Raw genomic sequence first — 22,741 nt, 5'->3', positions numbered from 1 at the left:
ACCAAGGCCAGCTGGACTGTGACTGAAAAAGCATGGGATAAAACCGGACCCTCTGATCATGGCGAACAATGAGGACAGATGAGAAGCCAAGGTCAATGGCAAGGGGTTCTGATCCTACTTCATGTTCTGGCTTGGTGGGAGCCTAGCCAGTTTGGATGTTCACCTTCCTAGACATGGACGGAGCGGGGAGGACCTTGGACTTTCCACAGGGCAGGGAACCACGACTGCTCTTTGGATTAGAGAGGGAGGGGGAGAGGAGTGGGGGGAGGGGGAGAAGAGTGGGGGGAGGGGGAGAAGAGTGGGGGAAGGGGAGGGAAATGGGAGGCTGGGAGGAGGCGGAAATTTTTTTTTTCTTATTCTCAATAAAAAAAAATTTGTTGGAAGAGATCAATAAATCCCTTAAAGCAAAGCTAAAAAAAAAATGCATTCATAAGATCCAGCTGTAAGGCATTTTTCTTAATTAGTGATTGATGGGAGAGGTCCCAGATCATTGTGGGTGGTGCCATCCCTGGGCTGGTGGTCTTGGGTTCTATAAGAAAGCAGGTTGAGCAAGCCAGTAAGCAGAACCTCTACCTGGGCTCCCCATTAGCTCCTGCTTCCAGCTTCCTGCTCTGCTTAAGTTCCTGCCCTAACTTCCTTTGATGATAAACTGTGATGTGGAAGTGTAAGCCAGATAAATATTTTTTCCCTCTGAAACGTGCTTTTGGTCATGGTGTTTCACTGGAGCAATCCTAAAACAGGTCACCTTAAGTAAGACAGGGATTAACAAGGAATCAAACTATGATGGAGATCTCTACAAGAGAAATATACCTTCACTATGTCTACTCATAAACAGATTGGAATGTTTCGAACAGGTTAGTTTAAAAAGAGAGAGGCTTACAGGAAAATCTGTCCTCAGACTTCCTAGAGGATTATACAAAATCCACTGGGGCATCAGGCTTCAGAGACTAAAGAGAGTAAGTTAACTGATGTCATTAAAGCCAAACTGATGACAATATAGCCAAACAGCCTACACACAGGATTGGGGGATGTTAAGTCCTAAAGGAACAGATTTCCTGTTGCCCAAGATAAAGATCCTAAACTGGAAGAAGTAAAATCCTTTATTGTGGGCACTGTGGGACTTGATGGGCTTCCAACAGCATGCATGGCCAGTCTAGGGCCCCGGAAATGCTACCACTCCAACACAAAGTTTATGATAGCAGAACACATAAAAAAGCTGAGTCAGCCACCAAGTTTCAAGGAAAGTTAGGAAGTTTAGAAGGGGTAGGAGTAGAATGCTCTGGAGATGTTCAGTAACAGTAAGTACGTGAGCACAATGTGACAAAGACACAACTAGATTTCTCTACGCCCAGCTATCTGTACACAAAAGAAATACTCAGTTAGATAAAGTAGTTAAACTAAATAAGCTTGATTTAAAAATTGTTAACTCTTCACACTCCTCTTTCACCAAAACACCACTTAGTACAGGTGGATTTGCAATTCCAAGAATTATTTTCAGCCAGGCGGTGGTGCACCCGCCTTTAATCCCAGTACTTAGAAGGAAGAGAGTGGATCTCTGTGAGTTCAAGGACAACAAGGGCTGATAAACTGAGAAAACCTATCTCAAAAAAGACCAAACAAACAAACTAAAACAACAACAGCAAAAAAGAATTATTTTTTGAATGAGGTCGATATTGTGGGTAGCAAAATAGCTAACTATATTAATGACAATACTCTGCCATCAGCATGATCTCAGACAAAAAGTGATTTTATTCTGAGTTTGTCTATATACACTCAAAGCTTTCTGTGCACGTTTCAATAGATGTCAAATCCTAGAAACAGTAGAAGCTGCTACATGGGCTCTCAGTTGTTACATGAGAGCTTATTTCCAAGTTTCTAATAAAGCAGTGTGTCTGAACCTCGAGGCTCTGAATAGTCCATTTTCTACAATGAAAATTCTACACTTACCTCCACTGTAGTGGTACATAACTGTAATCCTAGGATTTGGAGGTTGAAGCAAGGAAAGAATGTTAAATACCAGCCTACATTACAAAAAAGCAAGCATACATATGTGTAAAACTTTAAGTTCGGTCTATAGCAACTAGAAATATAAAGACTAACCAAAACTCAACAGGATCTGTGTGTGCATGTGTGGTGCCCACAGCACGATGCCAAGTGTCCTCCAGCTCTCAAGCACCGACATTCACTGAGCCTGGAACTAACAGACTGGGCAGACTACCTGGCCAACAGGCCCCAAGCATCCTCTTCCTCACCTCCCCAGAGCTGGGAATAAGCTGTCACACTCAGATTTTCAGAGTGCTGGGAATTCAAACTCAGATTCTCTTGTTTGGGTGGCAAGCACTTTAATGCCACCCATTAAATTTTAATGATTAAATCATTTCCCAGCCCCCAACAGAAAATTTTAAATTGATTGTCTTTAGGGACTATGCAAACTTGTGTATTTTTACAAGCCAAGGAAATTCAGCAAGGTAAATTCCAGCTATTTAAATAATGTAATTGTACTGAAATTTAGAACTAATGAGAATGGAGCAGGCATATTCATTGGGGTCTCTCACCGTATAGTGATTGCTCTTTAGTACATCCTGACTCTGCCAAGGAAAAGCTTCCCCTCGTCACCCCCTCAACCAAGCAGCTCCCCCACTTCTGTGCCAGCCATCTGAGTATTTCTCATCCAGTAACTCTTGATTTTTATTTATTTTCAGTCTTATAGCTGTCTAATTGAAAGTCAGTTGGAGACAGAATCTGCCTTATGTGTACCTCAGCAGTCCCTATGCCTGACAAAGAAACACACTCCGAGACACTCACTAGGCAGCGACTTCAATACACCTTCCAGGGTTGTTAATGTACACAGAGGATCCTGGGGTGGGACTCACCGGGTTAGTTAAGAAGTCAATCAAGCTATTCCCACAGTAACAATTCTTTTTAGATTTTTATTTTTAAAAGCACAGACTAAATTTTTCTTATTGGGGAAACAAAATTACTGAAATCTGACTAGAGGCAGAATTTGGGCTTTCCCAAGCAGCTCCTTGGCAGTGCAGTCTCATGCCTAGGCAGCTGCGTGGTTCTTGCCAATACCTTGGGCAGCAGAGACAGCCTTGCTGTTAAGGAGTCTGAAGAGCTATGTCTTGTAGATAAGCTGACTGACTGCTCAAAGCCAATGTGGTCAGGGTGGAAGCTCCTTAAAATTCCAAATACATTCAGCATCAGAATTCTAAAGTGATATTTTAAAGAAAAACTTTAATTACTTGATCCAATCTAAAAATAACCTGATTACTTCCTATTGCTCATACATTTTAAAATCTTTTAAGAACATTTCAGTGTCTGCTCTTTTGAAGTTTCTAGGAAAGCTACAAACACATGATTTAATTTTAAACAAATAGTTTAATTTTAAAAGTAACAAAGCCTTTATTTAGTCATTATATTTTGATCCTCTGCCTTTCCACACACAACTGTGTTTCCACTTTTAGACTTGTAGATCCTCTGTGAAAGTCAAAGGATGACCATGAAGTCATTACCCTACTTTGGTGGAGTTAGGAAAACATATCTAGGGAGACACAATAAAAAATGATCTCTCAGAAATATTTTGTTCACTGTTTTTACAATTCTGGAGCTTGGTCCTCCTTTTTAATGTAGAAAACTTGAGTTAGACACTACAGTCAAAGTGAGGCAGGCATTTACAAACAGAAAAAAAGAACACGTGGAACACACTTAGCAGTGGAGAAACTCACAAACTAGATTTTCAAAACACAGAATAGATGTGTTCGTCACTCACTAACAAGTACATGAATTTCACTGAAATCTGCACAGATGGTATAATGGTTATGTACAGACGAAGAATGCCTTGGCTTCCTGAATGGATCTTTTTCTTCTGGGTAAAACAGACTCCTTTGCAATTGGGTATAGGTATGTGACAGAAAGGTGAAGGGACTGTAGTGAAATGCATCATCACAAGGCTAGCAAACATTTTCTTGTGGCCCAGCTTTGAATGATCCTGATGACTGTGAAGACAGGAGTCTGGGACTTCCACATCACCACTAGGAGAGGGGCCTAAAGAGAAACCTCAATTTTCATTGTCTATAAATGAGAAATACACTTCCATTATGTTTAAGTAATTATGTACTTTCTAGATTTGCTTGTTATAGCAGCTTCTATATCTTAACGAAGGCAAGCCAGGCATCTCCACCTACTATGTGAATTCTGTTGGTTACTTAACTTCTTGGGCTTCCATATTCATGAATATGAATGTAACACTCATCATAAAGCTGGTAAGGACTACATGAGATAGTGAATGCAAAGAAACATGTGTCAATAAAAATTAAACACTACTGTTCAAACAAACATGCAGCCTAGCACAAAATATGCAGGACAATTTAAAAACTATCAGCTAGCCTGTATTTGAGAAATTGTATTTGAAAATTGTGCTAAACAATCAACTCATCAGAGCTAGGGGCCACAGAGAAAATGTGGGAGAATGCTCACCAATCACCTTCTCACAGAATGGAACACTGTTGGAAAAACAGGATACACTATGAAATCAACAGAAGTGACCAACAAATACAAATTCTGGGGGGAGAGAATTCAGACCATAATCTATAGAGACATCTAAACAACAGGGTTAAAGCCAGCAATGCTCCACAGGCTTCAGTCTCCACCATCTTTCAGCTCAAATGCCCCCTGCACTCCCCTATACCCATCCACCTGCCTTCTTGCTGGTCCTCAACCACACAGCACACACTTAGAGCAGGACCATGGGTTGTTGTCAATGCTAAGTTTTTCTTCTAGCATCAGTGTGCATCTCTTGCTCATTTCTGCTAGGCAATTGCTCAAAAGCTACTTTCTCTAAAAAGTTCACCCAGGCCCCACCCCACCAGCCTTTCTGTGTCAGCAATAGAGTCTCACCATCACCCAGCCAATCTGGGATGGCTTACTCATTCATCACGTGTGTCTTTTGGAATAGAAGTTCCATGAGGACAGGTAGCTTTGTCTACCGTGTACTCTTTTCTCACTGGCATCTGAAGGATAGCCTGCACATGTTAAATGAATGATGAATGCTTCTAAAAAGCGGGGACACAGGGCATGGAGAGCAAGATTGGCTGACAATTGATAACTGCAAATTTGACATTTAAAACTAATTTCTTATATTTTAGTGCTTTTTATTAGACTAATAAGAGTGCTTTATCTTGAGAATATTTATATAAGTCAAATAATCATGATATTGAAGTTGTATGCTCTGAATAAAAATGAAAGTCTATATATTTCCCAATCCTGACATAAAATATAGAAATGGTATCATCTGACTCCACCCATTCATTTATTGTACAGTTGTCCTCTCTTGGACCTGTGTGTTCCAGAGAGCACTAGAGATATCAGCAACCAGAGTCATGGTCAAGTAGAGACTGTATGTCTTGCATATCTGTTGAGTTGTTACTTTTGTGAAACTTTGATGAATTCAACAGCAGGAGAAATGTGGGAAGCACTAGGACAAACTTGTTTACATGTGTATCTTCCTTCTGGAAAGCAGGCCTCTGCTTTGATAAGATGTGGGTGCTAACAAGCACCCTTCTGTAGAGAAGACAGCTCCCACCCACTACCATTTTATCATGTCGTGTTAAATCTGCTCTATTTTTACACTGTTGAGTTTCAGGACTTCTATTTTTTCATATAATGATAGTGCCACATGAACTTTCAAAATAAAACCTAGAACAATATGTACGTTTATAGAGTAACAACTTATTTAAATCTGAGTTAAACTTCTCTTCTGCACTGTCCACTCTGCTACTTGGGCAACAAGAATTTGGTTAATTGAGACTGTAATACAGGCTGAATACACTTTACATCCTTAACAAGTTTAGGTAAGCTTGTACCTAAACTTGTTAAGGGGGGGCAAGCCATAGTACACACATACAGGTCAAAGGGCAACTTCTGTACTCAGCCTCACTTTCCACCTTCACATGGGCTCTGGGGACTGAATTTGGCCATCAGTCTTGTGTGACAAGTACCTTTACCTGCTGAATCAGTCCTGGCCCAACATAGTCAATTCATACTTGACCCAATAACAGTCATCCTCAGTATTCTTTTGGTGGTATGAATATGATAAACATTTAAAAACCACTGCAGAGAGAAGTTGTGTCTTGGTGAAGCTGTGTCTGGTTAGCTTTTGTTAGCATACTTCTATTGTGGGCTTTCTTTTCTCCCATCTCTTAATGACTTGAATCAAGAGACACTATCATCCCCATCGGTTTCCCAGAAGTTCCTGCCCATCTCTTTAGGAGCTGTCTTTCAAGGAGACATGACTTGTGAACAAGTACATTCTAAGCATTCTTTGTGTGAGGCATTAAACCTCAGAATGTAGTTAACTAAAAATAGTTTGGACTTCAGACCTCATTATGAAAGCAGATGTACTCGACTAGATGACAACTGCATATGACCTTTCTTAACACAGTCTAAGATGGTGTGTATATCTTATAGAATAAGCACTCATTTCTATCTTTACATTTTTATTATTTTTTTCACGTGCATGTATGTCTATGTACTGCATGCATACCTGTTGCCATGGAAGCCATAAGATGACATCAGATCCCCTAGAACTGGAGTTTTAGATGGTTGTGAACTGACTTGTGGATGCTTGAAACTGAACCCAGGTCCTCCAGAAGAACAACCGGTGTTCTTAACCACTGAGCCATCTCTCTAGACCCAGCACCCAGGGTTTTAACACTCTAAGATGCTAACTTCATCTAGCTTTTATTTGTCCTGTTAGCAAATTAAAAAAATTCCACCAATATCTTAAATTAAAACTGAAAAACAGGCCAGAGCAATCTGAAGACATTATTCCTATGCTCAACCTAATAAATCAGAAATACCAACAAAATGAGGAATTAATGACATATGTTATTATTTTGCTGTAAGTCCTCCCCACCTCATTTTCCATGCAAAATATACATGACATAAAAGATGCACTGGCAAATGTGGACAAAACACAAAGACAGTATTATGGTGAATTTTATTGTTAGTACTGAAGGCTACGGAACGGGTAATACATTCTATTGTTCTCACATATAAAAGTCATGTCCACAGAATCTTAGAGTAAGATGAAAACGCTGCCTGATGAGAACAGCATGTCCCGGCCCCAGAGCTGGGTTCTTCTCTTACCATGCCTGCTGACACTACACTTCCATTAGGGGCGACATCACACAAGAACTCCCTCCCAGTTTTCCCTTGAAAGCCCTCTGAGGCAGCCCACAAAATGTGGCCAGTGCTATAGTAAACTATTACCCTGCCATTCATATGGAGATTTATTCTGAATATTCCCTTTGTTAAAGGTGATAAAAAAGCTCTCCACCATTTAGCAAACATTTACTCTGTTCTCTTCATAGGGGACAGTGGAATAAAGCACATATGGATCCTGCTCTAGGACAATTTATCTTTATAGGATGTAAAAACCAATCCCTTGTGAAACCTTACTAGAAATAAGAGATCCCTATAATTATATAATGTTGCAGAGTCCACACTGCTTCTGAATCAATGAAATCTCAAAATACCACTACTGGTAGACAGACATATGCTACACCTATTTTTTTTTTCAAGGAAAAAATAGAGAAATGAGCAAGATAGAATGGTACTGTGGTTTGCTTATGGTTAGGGAGGAAGTGGAAAAACTGAATCATGAATGAATGTGTCTGGACTCCAAATTTAGGGCTTTCTACTCCCACAGTGCCCTAGCCCAAAGGATTCTAAATCTAACTTGTTGGAGGCACACCTTTACTGCAATGGCATATGCCCAAAAGTTTTTCAGAGTGAAATACTGCTTGCTTAGAAAAGCTACTGCCACAAATTTTAATTGTTTAGAATGATTCTGCAACTCAGAGAACAGGTTATGAGCGACTGCTGACAGGTTAGATAATCTCTAGTCACTAGTTCTCTGGGATTCAACATTCTTATAGGTTAAAAGAATTGTTTTTAAACTGACTCAACAATATTGAGTTGAGTCTGATTCTGACACGCATTAAAATGCTCCTGTAAATATAATTTAAAATAATTTTTAAATACCATATATCTAAAACTACATGTTTTCATCAATGAAATTTCTTTGAGTCCATGTTATAGGTTTTCTCACTAGCCCTTCTAGTGGGAATTAAAATCACAATCGGTTCTAGACATTCTCCCCCCCCCCCCACCTCCTTGGGCAAAACCTCAGCTTTGGAAGTAATGGTCTTAGAATAATCTCAAGACCTAGCAACACTGAAAGCAGGAGACTGGCTCTTTCAGTCTACCATGGGATGTGAACTCATAAGGCCACAGAGGACAAAAGTTGTCCCTGCCTCCGGCACAGCAGACATGAAACGGTCAGCAAGTATATACTCTACAGGCTATGTGAAGATACACACCTGATGTCACATTAATGGTAAGTCCTGAGACGTTGAGACCTTTTATAATCTTTACTCTGATTAATAATTTTATTATAGGGGAGAGGGGAGAAGGAAGGGGGAGTGGAAAAATGTATAGCTCTGCTGTAGGAAGGCTTGCAGCTTGTGGTTACCCGCCTACTGGGGAGTGGCCTCTTATACTATATACTCAGATGCAGAGCCTGCGTCTGCCCTTTTTTCTTCCTCCTTTTCGCTGGCTGCTCCTTTGGATTGTTGGATTGCTGGATTTGATCTATGTCCACCGTTCAAGCAGAGAATTCTGATTTGTGAGTTTACCCCCTAGATAAATAACTATTTTTCATTTCTGAGCTAGTGTGGGATTTCTTTCAAGTGTCCATTCATCACTTGGTTCGTTCATCATAGCTCAATAAAAACAAGTGAAAAACTTGTATTACACTTATTTAGTGTGTCTCTCTGTGTGTACACATGTGGCTGAGTGCTCATGCATACATACACATGCCATGACATGGATGTGTAGGTCAGAGGACAACTTGCATGAGCTAGTGTTCTCACATCTCCATGTGGGTCTTGGGAATCAAACTCAGGTTATAAAGCTTGGTGCCAAGTGCTGAGCCATCTCACTGGTCCTTTATTCGGATTTTTAAAACTTTTTATTCTTTTCTCTAAATATATGAAGAGGAACAAATTTTAATGATATATTAAAATTTAAAAACCAGTATATATTCCATACATTCTACACAATAACAATTAGGCAGAAACAAATCACAGTTCAATGTGTTAAGAATACTAAATGTGGAGTAGCAGAGTAGCTCTCTGAAATTCCAGAACTCACTCAGGATCAGGACTGGACATCCTCTTGATATTTTCTTAATTATGTAGCAAGGTGATTCAATGGTGAATGTGGCGATAAAAATAATAATTAACTAGTAAAGTATAGGTCATCAGGGATGTGACTATGTCCTTATTCTACTCCTCAGAACAGACAGGTGCAAACTGAAATGAAAATATCCCCATAATACTGAGTAGAGTTGAATTCTCTTCTCTCTGAACCTGGCTGCATTTCAGAGTCTTTTGCTAGCTCTTCTTCATTCCCAATATGTAAATGTGAAAGTTCAGGGCTAGGGTCTCTCTGTTTGTATTCACTCTCTTGCTGATCTTACCCAATTTGTCTTCTCTATAAAGCATTTTAAAGCTGAAATTCACAAGCACACACCTATAGTAACTGTTCTGGCTAGTCTTCTGTCAACTTGTCATACAAACTAGATTATTTGAAAGGAATGAACTTCAAATAAGAAAATGTCTCCATAAAATTCAGCTGTGAGGCATTTTCTTAACTATTGATTAATGGGGTGAGGCTCAGCCCATTGTGGCGGGTGCCATCCCTGGGCTGGTGGTCCTGGATTCTTTAAGAAAGAAGGCTGAGCAAGCCATGAGAGCAAGCTGGTAAGCAGCATCCCTCCATGGTTGGTAGGAAGGGGACTTGATATCTCAGACACATCCCCCTCTGGGGAACAGGAGGTACTATGTGAAAAGGAAAGCTCAGTGTGGTAGTTTGAATGTATTGGCCCCCATAAGCTCATAGAGAGTGGCACTATGAAGAGATGGAGTATGTGTATAACTGTGGAGGTGGGCTTTGAGGTCTCATATATACACAGATATCAGTCCCCAGAGTTACAATTCACTTCCTGTTGTCTTCTGATCAAGATGCAGTCAGCACCATGTTAGCCTGCACAGTGCCATGCCCACTGCCTTGATGGCAATGGACTGAACGTCTGAACTGTAAGCTGCCACCTCAATTAACTGGTTTCCTTTATAAGAGATGCCATGGTCCTCATGTCTCTTCACAGTAATAGAAACTCTAACTAAGGTAACTACCCTACAGATCAAGGTACAATTAACCCCAACCCTTGCATATATTGCAGGTTCCTCTTGGGTTTATAAAGGGAAGACTCTGGCTCATCTTTTCCATAGTAAAGGCAGAAGCCAAATCATCCTTTTTCAATAACTTTTGTGGGATGTCTTGATATCCTGGGCATTTCTAGTAGGTGAAAATCCAAAACATTAGTTATGGTCTCCTGTGTGGTAAAGCTGACTTTTGCTGGATCCCAACAGATACTCTGGAAAAGGGAACATGGCAAATGTCAGGGAAATCCTTCTTACTACACTGCTTTTCTCTGTTCTTCTTGGTAGAAGTTTCAACAGCAAAACAATTAAAGCTTCCTTGTAGTCTCTCCATGCTCATGACTGCAGTAAGTCCCTGATAGTCTGTGTTAGCTATTTGATCTAAGGGGAAAATGCATTCTTGTCATCCTTGATGAAAATGTTGCAAATGATACTTTGTCCCCAAACATGGAAACTTAGTAAAATGTGAGTTGTTAAATCTAAAAACGTATACATCAGGAGTCATCACCTCACAGAGGTATCACATTGTTAGACCACGAGCTTTCTTAATGCTGTAGGAATCTGTGATGTGTCATTCAGGGTCTAGGGTTTACTGCAAATTGATTATAAAAAATAGTCTTGCCAATGTCTTTTCTTTTTTGTCCTTAAGGCATGTATCAGAAACCTTTTAAAGGAATAGTGTAGTGAGCATGGTCTAACTGTTCAAATTTAATAAAGAACCATCAGTGAAAGAAATCAGAGAACTACTATATTCTGTTTTTAAAAGAATATTTAAAACATCACCTTCTAGTGATACTATGTTCAAGTTAAATAAAAGCTGTTTCAAAGTTCTCTGAGTATCTCCTAACAGCAAACTATTAATACAAGCTTCATTCTAAATTAAGTTTCTTTTACCCCTTCAACACTGCAGCAGACAGCACAGTGCAAACATGCACACATCGCGATGACAGCTTGAGAACATAAAGTAAACCATCAGTACCGACCACTTACTGCAGCCAGTAATATCTGAAAGGAACCTAGAGAGATGAGCTCAACCATGGCCACGTGTATCAATTAATCAATATGAAACTGTTCACTCTTCACCGATTTATAGTATTGCCTTACAAGTGGCACATAAGAGTAGTAAGCTGTCATAAAGAATTTTAATCCCTGGAATTAAGCAGAAAAGACACTCTTACTTGAGATTTCTAAAGCAGAAAGAAACTATTTTTCTTATAGCTCCACTAAAATTTTACATGATGCGGCTCCATATATTAGGACATAGGCACGTGCACACGACGACTCTGCAAGCACAACACCATTCACTGGCAGAGTGTCTCACATTCTTCATGCTATCAGGTGCTTCCTGTTTAGGAGTTCCTTTTAATGTATGCATCCATTGTACACAGTGCTTGATTTCGTAAAGACTCCTTTCAAATATACCATGCACTCTGGCTGTACCCACTCCACTCCAGTTTCCTCCCCTTGGTCCCCTTCTAGTTGCCTTCCTTCATTCGGTCACAGACTATATTTTCAAATGAGTACTAGAATTAAAATGTGCTCTTGTCCACTCCTCTATCAGTTACCCCATCCACCAGATAACACCAGAACCATATGGAGCCCATCTAGAACCTAGAGCTGCTTGCCTATCAGACAACGCATCCTACACTTTGACCCGGAACAGTCTTCTCTGGAGTGTGGCTGGAACTGCATCACCAGCACCATGTGCAGCATGACTCAGAACCCAAGGACCAGCAGCAGAGCCTGGCAAACCCTCTGCAGACTTCACATCAGCAGACTTCAGCAGGTAGAATCTTCTAAGCCTTCACAGCAGATTAACTTGTAGGCTCAAAGGTTGCACCTCTCCCTAGCAGAGCTGAGACCACTGCTGGCACCCCATTCAAACACTAACAGAGCAGTTTCAAACTGAAAACCAAGCACCATTCAGCTAGGTTACAACCTGACAAGTTGGAATAAGAACAAATAAGTACCCAAACACTCACTCAACAGAGCAAAACCAGATAACAAATCAAAAATTATTCTCAGTCACCTAACTCTAGATACCAATGTCCTATCAAAAAACCACAAACAACATGAATAATCAAGACAATATGTCTCCTATAGAAATTAGCACCCCATTGTATTGTTATCTGAGAAACGCAACATAGCTACTGCAGAGGATAATGGTTCTAAAATATAATTATAATATGCTCAAGGAAGTCAAAGAGGATATAAACAAATCTCTGAATGAGGATTGTGAAAATAAAAACAGTTCAATGAAATAATGAAAACAATTCAAGATATGAAGGTAGAATTAAGTAATTGAAATGTAATCTCTGAAAAAAAAGAAAAAAATGAAACAAAACCAAAACCAAAACAAAACAAAAAAACCTCCTCAGGGAAAAGAAGAACAACTAAGAGTAAAGTCTTATGGTTGGATAAGTGGCACAGAGAATATCAAGTCCCAAGGACAGAGTGGAGAAAACAGATCATTTAGTCACATAAAAGATTAAATCTAAAACATCCCAGGAACAAGGCATAAAAGAAATCTGGGACATTAAGAAAAGACTGCACCTATGAATAATACATATAGAAGAAAAAAAGAAAAAATTAAGTCAAAGGTACAGAAAATATTTTCAACATCATAAAGAAAAATACCCAATGCTAAGGAAAGCGGGGCCTATTAAAGCCCAAGAGGCATAGAGAACACCAAAGAGACAGGACCAGAAAGAAACTCCCCACATCACAGAATAATCAAAACACTAAATGTCCAGAAGGAAGAAAGAAGACTGAAAGCAGCAAGACAGAAAGAACAAGTCACACGTAAAGGGACACCCACCAAAACAATTAACTGATTTCTCAAAGGAAATGCCGAAAGCCAGGGGCCTGCACTGGTGCTCTACTGGCTATAGAAGACCGCAGGTGCCAAGTCACCATATCCACAAAACTATCAGCGATCCAAAGCAGAGAGAAGTACTTCCCATGGTAAAAACCCATGAAGGAACTCTATAGAAGACACTAAAAGAATATTCTGTTCGAAAAAACAAAAGACTTTAAAAAAAAAACAGAAAATTTAAAGTTGGGTGAGTAGAAAGGCAAAGGGGGAGGGTGGATAAGGAAGAAGTGGGGGTGACTATAATAAAAATAAAAATACATCACATAAAATTATCAACGGATAATGAAAATAGTGATTAAATATGTATTCTACCTATATTTAATTTGAAGCTCAAAATCTACAACCACTCTTAAATGTCTGTGAAACAGGCCAGGTGTAAGACTTGCGAAATGTGAAGGCTCTAAGTAATTTTCCACAACCTCTACTGTCTCTACACCACTACAACCCACCATACGTGATGTCACATCTACCACATACATTACACTTACACTTTTACCTACTTCTCGGAATGCTATCAAAGCACCAGAAGTATCTATCCCTCTTTAAGATGAGGAATTGTGAAGCAGGGCCTGGTAGCTGTAATTAATGTCTCTTATAGTAGTGAAAACTATCATGTTCTGCTTACGACCACTGAGAAGTTGGCTCTGAAAACAAATTTCGTTCTCACTTCATTCCCAAGCTTATTTATGTCATGATCTTCTCAAATCCCTATCCTGAGTCCAGCAGGTCTCCTGTCTCTGTACCGGGGAGAAGGAAAACAACAAACAGCTAAGGATATAAAAACACTGTCCCCTTGAGAAGAGCCAGAAGGTGAACTATTCCAACAGTGCTTACAACTATGCAAAAATGCACATAGTAGGAAGGGAAATGCAGAAGCTAATGAAGAAGCCTGCTCTGTCCTGACTGGATTCCAAGTGGAAACTCCTCGGTTGATTTCTGCTATATATTTGTTAACTGTCTGATCTGATGATGCTGTCTACCTAATTTGATCTTCTATTTGGAGCCTTGCCAAAGGGAATGCTGTATTCCACATGGGAACTCCAGCTGACCAGTCTAACTGTGCTAGATGTTTGTATGACCCTGGATCTGATAACGCTACCTTTTGACATTTTGTTCGCTCACTCAATTGGGCTACCTCAGTCACCCCTCTGGGTATTTAGAGTGCCTGATTTGATGAGGTTTTGCAATCTGTTTGTCACTTCTATCAGCTACTTGCTATTTATCCTTTTTATTTTGCTCACTCATTCAAAATCAAAACACGGCTCTCATCTGCAGAATGTGCAGAACAGTGGCACACACCGACTAAGGAGACTGAGGCAGGAGGATCAGGAGATCTAGGCCAACCTCAGCTCCCTAAGGAAGCTCAGCCTAAATAAACAAATAAATAGAAATTGGGAACCTGTAACAGGTTATAAACAGGGGCTCATATAGAAACCCAAGTCTAATTCTATGTCATTCTTCATATAGTATTCCTACTTATTATGGTTTTCAAAACACAGAGGTATAATTTGCATTCCATAAAATACACAGATGCTAAGTAAAGGACTGGATGACTTCTAATAGTTTATTCACAAAACCAAAACATAAATAGAAAACTTTATGCATGGAACATTTCTACTATTACCCTCAAATTCCCTCAGGCCCTACTTTAAAAAAAAAAAAAAGCATTTTAGATTTCTAGACCCCTGTTTTAACTCTGTTAGTACTGCATATAAACAGAAAAACTCACCAAGTAACCTTTCTGTGCCGAGCTTGGTTATTCAGCATAATGCTCTCCCCATTTTAAGATGTAGAAGAGAATTTATTTAGCTTTCTGAGGCTTTAACCTTGGCACAAGAAAGACCTTACTCAAGGTTTGTAACTCTATTTAGGACAATTTTATGAGGCCAGAGAAAATTAATGGCATCCAAGCTTTGTGAGACTGGGTAGAGCTTGGTGGTAGCATGCTTGCCTAACATGTCTGAGGCTTTGGATCTCAGCCCTTACAATATAGGGGAAAATATTTATAGATGTAATCACTATTGATATTATGAAATAAGTAAAAAATAAAAAAGACAAAGTACTACCAAAGAGAATAAATCCATTTTAACTTGGTTTCATATTACATATTCTTTTTGATCTGTAAAGACATTTTCTGAGTGTAAGTTCTCGCCTTTCAAAAGAAAGTCATTTACTGTATGTTTACTCTTTAACAGCATGAAACACTCATTGAGTAAACTGTATACTAAATAATCTTTTTTTTTTTTCGAGACAGGGTTTCTCTGTGGCTTTGGAGCCTGTCCTGGAACTGGCTCTGTAGACCAGGCTGGTCTTGAACTCACAGAGATCCGCCTGCCTCTGCCTCCCAAGTGCTGGGATTAAAGGTGTGCGCCACCATCGCCTGGCTTATACTAAATAATCTTATGTTTTTTAAAAGGTTAGAGAATTAAGAACAGATGAAATTATTATCTCATTGATTCTCATTCAATTTCAGAAAAATCATTTCCATAAATCAAAAATTCTATCTCAGAAATTCTTCCCATTCCTAAACAGGTTGAAAAAAAAAAACCATGAAAACTGGAAATCTGTTAGTTTACTAGAAAATTGTTTTTAGTAGATTACTAATGAGTGAACAATATCATTTCCAGAAAACACATATTATTGAACAAAAAACACAATGCAAGGCATCAGACACCTCCCTACTGCTATTAATCAGGAAGGCCGCAGAGGGCTTGGAAAGAGCACAGGCAACTGCCACACACTGCTGTCCACCACAACTATGGAGTAGGCTTCTGCTGAAGATAGCGCACACTCTGGGCAGAGGACAGAGAGGTCAGTATCAAACTCTCTGACAAGTTCCTCCACACAGCCTAGCTTTCACAGCAGTGCCTAAAGGTGCTGTGCAGACTAACTTGGGAGAGAAGAGCAACAGCTTAACAATGGACCCTGCATGCTGCAATACCAGACTGCCAGGCAAACTCTAACAGAGGCACTATTGTTACGGGGTAGTACTTTAAGACTGGATGTGAGACCTGCTCCACAAGAGGGAACTTCGTGCCGGGACAGTAATCTCAGTCAAAAGCCCTTGGTGAGGAGATCTTGGGCCCTAGAGTAGAATACACTATTGCCATTTTGCTCCATTGTCATGTCATCAAATTGTCTTCTAAATATTTGGTTTTAAAAGCATATACATGGGCTGCCCTCAACCTTGGCTAGACAGGCTTCTTTTTGCAGTGGGCAGCACTCAATGCAGAGATGCATAAACGTCCTGAATACTGAGTGTGCTCAGCCTTAAATGGGAATTTTTATCAACACGCTTCCCCCCCAACCACGGCTCAGAGAACATCATAGAAAAAGGAGGAAGAACCAACTTCAGGATAAAAGGAAATGCCATTTTCTGGACATGACATGGCTACTATACTCATAAACTCAAAAGAGTTGTGGTTCCCTGCACAAGACCTGCATGAGGTAAAGCCAGCCAGAATCCCAGCACAAATGGGAGGTGCCCTCCAGGCCTCACCCTTTACTGAGGAGCGACTGGAGTTAAGCGCTGCTCAGGGAGAGAAAGAGAGAGAGAGCACTCTTTTTTTTCAGATGACTACTACTAATCCCCACGATCTAGTGGATGGCCCTACATACCTATGTATACTTAGAGCAGTATGAACTGAACTTAATGGATTATCAGAAACAGAAAAGAAGCATGGCATGGTGGCTCAGGTCTACAATCCAGCTACTTAGAATGCTGAGGAGATCATGGGTTCAAGGTTTGCCTGGGACAATTCAAACACAATAGGGCAATTGTACATAAGGGTTCACAGCAACTGTGACTGCATGCACAAGGTCAAGCCAGACAAAATCCCAACACAGATGGGGAGGAAGTTGTGAACACACACACACTAGCACCTGAGGGCCACTATAAGTTGACAAAAAAAATTTGGGCTTGTGGTTTACTGAAATGTTCATGTAAGAGCAAATAAAAATCCTAATAAAATTTACATAAAATCAAACTGATTTCTAATATAAAACTTTTGTTAATTTTTTGAGTTTCATATATGCACACAGTGTACTTTGATCACATTTGCCCCTTCTTTTTCATATCTGACTGCCAAATTCATATCACTTTTTATTACCCACTGAGTCCAATGTGAACATATTGGACACCATTGGAGTGGAGCTTCCAGACCATACATTTTTTAATTAAGAAATTGGTAGTTATCAATTTCTTAATTTAAAAAAATGTTGGAATTTTGGTTTGGCTTGCAGAAAATTTTGGGGAAAAAATGGCCGGCAAGTACTGTATTTTCAATTCAAAAATAAAACATATTTCTCCATTCAGATTCATCTGAGCAAGGCTTTGTAGTTTTAAGGGGATAGTTGAGAAATTTTCTTATTCGTTCCTGATCATGTGAAAGTTCAGGTTTTAAGCAGCCCTTCCCAGCCTGTGTCTCTGGCTTTGTTTTCTTGCTTCACTGCACTGGCTGAGATTTCCAGGAAAATCCAAGCAGAGTGATGAGAGTGACAAGAGCTGACCTCCTTTTTCTGCATCCCTACAACTAAAAGTGCTCCAGGTTTCTCTGACTACTATGATTTTTAGCTACAGATATTTTTTTTGGTAGTTTTTGTTGTGTTGTTGTTTCTTTAAAAAATATAACTAAGGAAGTTCTTCCAATGTCTGGTATTTTGAGGGGTTTATAATGAATAGAAGCTGAAAAGATTGTGTGGTATCAAAATAAGCATATATTTCTTCTACTTTATTTTGATAATGCAGTAATTACACTTGTTGTTATTTTTACAGCTTTAAGGAAAAACACATGTATCATAAAATCCACTGCTTTAAATAAATGCCCAATCCCATGGTTTGTCAAGTGTCTGTAAAGTTGGACAATTTCTAATTCCAGAACATTTTCATGTCCTTGAAAGCAAACTTGGTATCCATACTCCCCACTTCAGCCCTAACAACCACCAATCTCTTACATTTGTTTCTATGAGTTTTCCAATTCTAGACACTTAATGCAATGGAATCATGAGATGTCTGAACTTTTTCACCTGGCTTCTTGTACTTAGCATCATGTTTTCAAAAACACTGGAACTATCCTATTGTAGACCTTCACTGCTTTTTGTGATTACAAAAAAAAATTATTGCATGAATACAACACATTTGTTTATTCATTCATCAGTCGATGAACATTAAGTTGTTCCTACTTCTTAACAACTATGAACACCCTGGTATAAACAAACATCTTATTTTCTTTAATATATACCAAGCAGCAGACCTGCTGGGTAATGTGGCAATTCTGTTAAAACTGTTTCTCAGAAAGGGAAACACCCTTTCCACATTCCCACTAGCGTACATGAAGGTTCTCTTTTTTCCCCATTGAACTTATTCCTCTTTCCTGTAGACATCATGTTGGATGAGAAGTAGAATCAAATTATGGTTTTGATTTGCAGCTCCCCAATGAATACAGACAGTAAGAATATTTCCATATACTTACTTGCTGCTTGTATACCTTAACTGGAGAAATGCTTATTTGCATCTTCTTGTTGAGTTACAAGATTAAGTTTATTCTGAACTGATGGCAAATACCTCACCAATGGCATTATTAACAAACATGTATTCCTATTCTAGGGGCTGTCTTTCGGTTCTTTAACAAGACCATTGCAGCAAAGGTTTTAATACTGAAAATAATTTATTCTCCTTTGTGTTGCATATGGCTTAGGGATCATATTTTTAAAAACCACTGCCTAATCCAAGGGAAATAATGACATGAGCAACATCTGTCAAAATATGAACACAGCCTGATAGACAGACCAGAGGATATTACAAGTAAATATTTCCTAAGTAGCTAAAAAAATTTAAAGCCAAAGGCTGGGTAATTTTCCAGAAGACACTTTAATGTGAGGCATGTTGATAGTGACAAAGTCTCACCTCTCAGCTTTAGCCAGAGAACAAACGAGACAGCGGTTTAGAGGAGTGTAGCACCCATTCAATGCAGAACAGGTTATAAAGCAAGGCTAATACTTTTGAACTGTACAAAGCAAGGCTCACAAAATGATCAGATCTAACTTACATGCAAGTGATATATTTTGAAGCAGTTTAACTTAAAATAACAAAAACATTACGAATAGTTTAAGTATCATGTAACACTTGCCAACGCTTACCTGCTGTCAGCATTTTGCTCCACTTACTTGGTAATTTATTATCCACATTTTTATTCACATACTACTTTCCTGAAACACCAAGATTATAAACACGGGTCCCCACTTGCTAGATACTTCAGGGCATGCTGCCTAAAATTATGGATATGTCCCAATAAATCATAACACAGATAGCAATTTTAGTAAATTTATAAACAACGCAACTCTTTTTGCTAGCCATATTTCAAATTTCAAAGCCTTACTTTGCAAAATGACCTAAAATGTACTATAGCATTTGGTCTTATAGACAGAAGCCACTTTAAGGTGAATTAAAACATTTACTGGTAACATATCTTTAGTAGTATTCAACCCGGAACACTTTCTCCATCCTTATCTTTTCTGACATTTAACAGTTTTCTATACCATCGTCCCCTTTCTCTTCCTTCCCAGCAAGCTCTTCATTCCTGACTTGTCTGTCTGTGTCCTGTCACTAAGTTCATGTTATGTGCTTCCAAATGGTGAAGGACACAAAGGACGCCGTCCTTCTCAGGCTGTTACATCCAGAGGCACGTACACTGTTGGCTTGTTCCTCGACGGTGACCCTAATTCTGAACACACAGTCTTAGTGTTGCTTGTTTCTCCATTATGCAATTACTATTTTTTCCCCAGAACTAATAATAAATCTCTAGAGAGATATTCAAAGTATAAAATAGCCCATTCCTCTTCAAAAATAAATTTTATAACAGTATTTATACTGTTGTTATAAAAAGTAACCTCTATATATAAAAGAAACCTGATTCATTTAGGGTGAGAGTTATGTGCCTGAATCAACTCCATGCCAGTTTAAATATGTTTTATTGCACTAGACTATGTGCACTGAGTATTTATGAACACTGCTCATTAACTGCCCAGTCACTATAGAAAATGGCAGTACGACTTTTAAACCTAACTAGTGTCAATGAGCTCACGTTTGTTCCATAAAGATAAATCTATTTATTTCATGCCAGAGAAGGGAGTTGTAAGTTAAATGATACAAAGATGTTCTTTGCTGTATCTTTTAGAAAACATGATTTTAAAAAGAAAACAGAAACATGTACAGAGGAACTACCTTCATTCAGATTATCTATGATTCTGAACACAACCCCAGTTACTCCTTACCTTTTCTGAGCAGTGTGACTTTGAGGAGAGTGTTAATCCAAGGCTTTAACAAGAATTCATCATTGCCTTATATAAAACGTTCAAGTGCTTTTAGGGTCTGTGTTTGGTAACAAGGAAAAGGAGGGCAATTTTGGGGAAATAGAACATTTTTTCTTTAAAGAAAGGTTTTAAATAAAAAGAACAGTCTCTAAAGCTGCTTCCTGTCAATCTTAATAATAACTCTCTGCACTATGGAGAGAACATTTTCATGATAAACAACGAGGGCCCTATACAACAGTTCCTGACAGAAGCCAGGAACGCCAGGTGAGGTCACTAGGTAGGCAAAGGCTGCCACTCTTACTGGAATACATACTTTGCTAAAGTCCTTTTGGCTTTTGAACCCATGTCTCATCTATATTCTCTGTCACAGTTTCAACACCATAAAATCCCCGCATTTCTGACAAAAGAACTAATTTGTTGGTTTTTCTATGTGTTGCCACTGTTTCAAACAATAGAACTGAGCAATGTGTTGATGTCTTATTGCTTGTTTTATTTTCATGGAAAGCGTTTATAGTTATAGTTCAAACAATAAAGAAAGAGAGATTAACTCTCTGAAAAGAAAATGGTTAAAAACATAATTTACAAATAAACAAGTGGAGAAGCTGTACCTGCTGGCCCAATCCATACTACCTCCACATTACCAGCTGGGGAACTTGACAGATAACACTAAAATCACACCCCTCATATGCCAAACAGCACAATTGAAGGCCAGATAGCTCTAGATTCAACTTAGGTCTCTGTGCTTTCATGTTAAATGGCAAGTGTCTTCCAGAGATGACCAGCAGGGAAAGCAGACACTTCTACTCAAGGGACTCGGTAAACCTCCCTTGTCTTTCCCAGCCCCTACCTCCCCCAACTGACCGCAGAGCTGAAGCCTACCTCATCATGATCCTTTGTTTAAATAAGATCTTAGTTCAAGATCAATATTCAAAGTGGAAGAGAAAGCTTAAATGGTTACAAGAAACTCCTATGGCTTATTAGATTTGCTTCCTGTTTAGAAAGTGCTGTTGGACACGTCTTGGAAATATCTGAATAGCCATTTTCCACTCGTTCACTGTGCTGCTCGATATGGTAGCTACTAGCCACACGTGGCTATGAAAAAACTAAGTGTAGTTTAAAATTCGGCTTTTTGGTTCTAGTAGCCACATTTCAAATCCTCAATAATTTCACCTCGTGGCTCTGGCTGCTCTATTCGATGACGCAGACATCAATGTTTCAACTATTGTGACAAAGCTGGTAGGTTTTGCTCCAGGCATGCCAATCAGCTTTAAAAAACACAATTACAATTTTATTTCAGAAAGATTATGAAGCAAAGAAATCTATAAATTCTCTTATGCAATAGGTCTCCTGGTGCAAAATGCAAGGTTTTCAGGTGAAGCTGAGATAATGGGAGGGGAGAGAGAGCTCAGCAATATTTCACAAATATCAATCTCTTGCTGTGACAATGCTCCTATACACTACATTCACAGACATTTGGTGGCCCCACTGGTTTACTAGGCAATATACTTACAGAGTAGTATTGTAATAAAAATGAACAATCAACTACAGTCATGTGTTATCTAACTGAGAAATTTGTCAGTAAGCTATTTTATCACTGAGTGCGCATCATAGTATGACCTCACTAGGCAACATAATCTTCAGTGTCCACTGTCACACACGTGGTTTATTGTTGTTCAAAATGCCAGGATGTTGTAGCACTATACTCTTTAGTTGACTTTCTCTATTTTTTTTAAATTACTCAATGTGTAATAGACAACACATATCAGAAGTTTCTTTATTTGCTATTTTCAAATATGTAAATATGTTATTTTTCAAAAAAGAGGCTGCCTAGCTTCATAAATCTGCAGCTGAGGTGCTTTAATGCCAAATAAATGTCATAAAGCACAGCTGCTCCTAAAACTTCCATGAACAGAAACATGGGGCATATATAAAAATATAAAAATAAATCCACAAATTATGGGTTTTTTTTTTTTACTCCCAAGATCAAGAATTTTAAGGTCACGGAGAACCAGCACTCAATAACTGATGCCGGGTGACGATATGACTGCTGTGACTCACGCAGGTCATGTGGCACAGAGAGGCAAAGCCTGGGTGGACACATAACAGGGCAAGTGAGATCCACAAGTCTGCGAGCCATTTCTGCTAGGAAGATGCAGACACAGCCCAGAGCTACTCTTACATGGCCTCAGTTCCCTTTATTCGTATCAACCTTCCTTGAGGAGTCAGACATCTTGGTCAGCTTGTCAGCTTTGCTCTCATTTTCTCTTAT

The 22,741-nt window shown here is 39.1% G+C and overlaps 1 protein-coding gene across 4 annotated transcripts in view; it reads right to left on the bottom strand.

The window, feature by feature from the left end:
• Tasp1 (taspase 1) overlaps positions 1–22,741 on the bottom strand; it is a 218,774-nt gene that overhangs the window by 8,422 nt on the left and 187,611 nt on the right. The gene's annotated exons all lie outside the window — the stretch shown is intronic.

Source organism: Alexandromys fortis, unplaced genomic scaffold, assembly GCF_014885135.2.
Source record: "Alexandromys fortis isolate MF-2015 unplaced genomic scaffold, M_Fortis_MF-2015_v1.1 scaffold_6, whole genome shotgun sequence".
Lineage (NCBI taxonomy): Eukaryota > Metazoa > Chordata > Mammalia > Rodentia > Cricetidae > Alexandromys > Alexandromys fortis.
Note: the sequence above shows the minus strand (reverse complement) of the source record. Positions and strands in the feature narration are given on the sequence as shown.